The sequence below is a fragment of the Hibiscus syriacus genome, unplaced genomic scaffold (assembly GCF_006381635.1).
Source record: "Hibiscus syriacus cultivar Baekdansim isolate YM2019G1 unplaced genomic scaffold, ASM638163v2 tig00112677_pilon, whole genome shotgun sequence".
In the NCBI taxonomy this organism is placed as follows: domain Eukaryota; kingdom Viridiplantae; phylum Streptophyta; class Magnoliopsida; order Malvales; family Malvaceae; genus Hibiscus; species Hibiscus syriacus.
The window spans coordinates 166,758-170,016 of NW_024063381.1; positions in this window are offsets into that span (position 1 = coordinate 166,758).

The following is a 3,259-nucleotide window of genomic DNA, read 5'->3' on the forward strand; positions in this document are numbered from 1 at the left end:
TTTCGAAGTGGGTAGAAGCTAAAGCCACTCGAAACAACGATGCCAAAACTACTGTTCAATTTCTAAAGAATTGAATTTTTTTATAGGTTTGGCATGCCGAGAGCGATAATAAGCGACCACGAGACACACTTCATTAATCGGGTAATTGATGCACTTATGAAAAAGCATGGAGTAAATCATAGGATTGCCATGGCTTATCATCTACAAACGAACGGATAAGTATAAATATCAAACTGTGAAGTAAAGACAATTCTTGAGAAAATAGTCAAGACAAATTGCAAGGATTTGAGCTTGAAATTGGTTAATGCTTTATGGGCTTATCGAACTGCATATAAAGGACCTATTGGCATGTCGCCATATCACCTTGTATTTTGTAAGCCATGTCATTTACTTGTCGAACTTGAACACAAGGCATATTGGGCTGCGAAGAAAAGCAAAATGGAATTGGAAGAGGTTGGAAAAACACGAAAGTTATATATACAAGAACTTGACGAAATTCAGAGAGATGCTTATGACAATGCCGGGATATATAAAGACAAAACAAAAGAATTCCATGATCGAAAAATTGCTGTTAAATCTTTTTCTATCCGACAAAAAATTCTTTTTAATTCAAAGTTAAAACTTTTTGCACGTAAACTTCGATCGAAATGGAGTGGACTTTATACGGTAACTAAAATTTTTCTTATGGCGTTGTAATACTCCAGTTTAGGGGCTAAATTTTAGAATTTAAAAAATTGGTGGACTTAATTGGTATTTTGGGAAGAAATGGAGGATTAAATTGTAAAATCGTAAATTGGCATATCATTTGATAAAGTGCAGGAAATTCAGTGGTTAAACTCCTAATTTAACCATTTTCCTTTTTGAGATAATTATAAGCATCTCCATTTATCTTTTTCTGTAGAAAAGTTTCATTTTCTCTCATTCGGTCAACCCACTTTGATCTCCAATCTATTCATCATCCGGCCACCGTTCGACAAACTGAAACCACCATCGTGTTCATTGTTGACCGATGAACAAAACCACTCAAACCTTTTATCGTGAATCAACGTCGTTTGTCGTAAATTTCAACCAGAAGTATCGTGTTCCTTACATCGTTTCGAGTCTACCGGTGACCTTCGCATCTCCGTCTTCGTTAGCGCGAGGAGGGGTGGGAAAGTAAAAGTTTCCAACATTTCGGATTCGAGCTTTCCGCCATTCAAAATTGTGAATTGAGCTTGATAAGTGTCTCAAAATCCCATAAAATATTTTTTTTGAAATTTTTCGGGAATTTTTCGAACACCGTAGCACTATTCATGCTCCCCACGCGCCACCCCCTTAGAGTGGGCTTCATCTGGTAGCTTGGTGAACAGATAAGCCAAGCCATTGAGTCGAGCCAAGCCGACTGAGTCAACCTACATTGATTTTACTCGGCTGAGTTACTCACTGTGTCAACTCGTTGACTTTGGCAGAGTCAACCTGTTGACCGTTGACTTTGACGAAAAAGTCAAAAATTTCGAAAAGTCAAATTTTATGTTTTTCGACTTCTTGAGTTTGATTCCGTAGTCTGTTTTTCCAAGTTTGAACCCGAAAGCCTCAAAATTCTCAGTCAAACTCGTTGACTTTGACTTTGACTTTGACTGAAAAGTCAAAATTTACGAAAAGTCATATTTTATGTTTTTCGACGTCCTGAATCCGAAGTCTATTTCATCAAATTCAAACCCGGTAAGATGTTTTTGACTGATTAATCACTCGATTCGATCCATTTTTTACAAGTAACCTCCGTTTTTAATGCAGTTTATGTTGATATATATCCAAGGAATTATTGGAAGTTGATTTTAAGATCGAGAACGTTCAAATGGAGTTTAAATGGTCGGTTTATATGAAACGAAAATCGAGGTAATACATTACTATCTCTTTATGCATTATGGAACATGTTGATAAAGGATAAATGTATGGATGTATATAAATGGTCTATTATGCGTGTTTGATTATGGATGGATTCAAACCGAATACGGTTTAAGTGATAAATTAGTTAAGTCTCTATTGAATTACAAGTTCTGTGATTGAGTAATAAAGGAATTAGCCCTGCATATGTAAATTATAATTTATCTCATTAAAGGTACTTGGATGATAAATTATGAGAATACTTCGATTAGGTAAAATTATGAAAATACCCTTATGATGTAAAAAGATAATAATTGACCCTGGAAGTTGTATAAGAGGTTTATTAAGGAATAATTTATTGTTTAGAGATTATCTAGAAAAATGATTAACCCTAGGATCTCCAAATTATATTATCCTTGTTAAGAGTTTAATATTGAAATTATCTGGTTACAGAATTACAAAAATGCCCTTGAGAGGTAAAAATAGTCTGAGTTAACTCTAAATGAGAAAGTAACCCGAGAATTTGTTCTTAAACTGATAAACTACTAATTTAATTGTTGAGGTCTTACTTTTGTATGGAAAATTCCTAATGATTTGTTAGTAACATCTTAAAAGACTTTTAACCTGGAAATCTCTGAATTATGAGTAAATACCTAAAGAATAATTTATTGAGGGTGCTCTTCTGCCAGAATTGTTCTAAGAGAATGGAATAGATGATAAGTCTGAATTAAATAATAAGATCGGACGGAACGAATGGATTGAAATACCGTAGAACTATAAAATGACCAAATTATCCCTAGAATAGAAATGACCCAAGAATATCACCAAGCCATATATGAATAGATATCCTCAAGCTTTAAAATGACTAGAATAACATCGAGTACCAAAATGATCAAAATACCCTTAGGGACTAGACTAAGTAAATGTCTTGGATTAATTAAAGAATCCAAATAAACATGGGTGTTGTACTACCCTTAAAAGTTATGGAACACAACTTAAGTGAGTCGATCAACACTAATGATATATTTGTAACTAAATGGCATAGATATCACTTGAATCCTTGTTCGTCTCCTCAAGTTTGGATCGATGATAATTCTGGAAGTACTTAGCTCAGCTCAACTCTAGAGCGCATTCGGTACTAAGAAGTGAATATTCGTGAGACAAATCAACCACGAATACACAAATGACTTTATTATATAACTAAAGTGAACTGAAAGGAAATACAATATGTATTTGAAATTCAGAAATGTTTGAATTACTCTGGAAAACTCTGAAGTAACCGCGATCGAATTGATTGCTAAATGAACGAAGTAACCTCAATGATTGAGGATTAAATAAGTGATTGGATGAATCTAGAAACACTGTTAAACTTACATGATGAATTTTCCTTATGGGT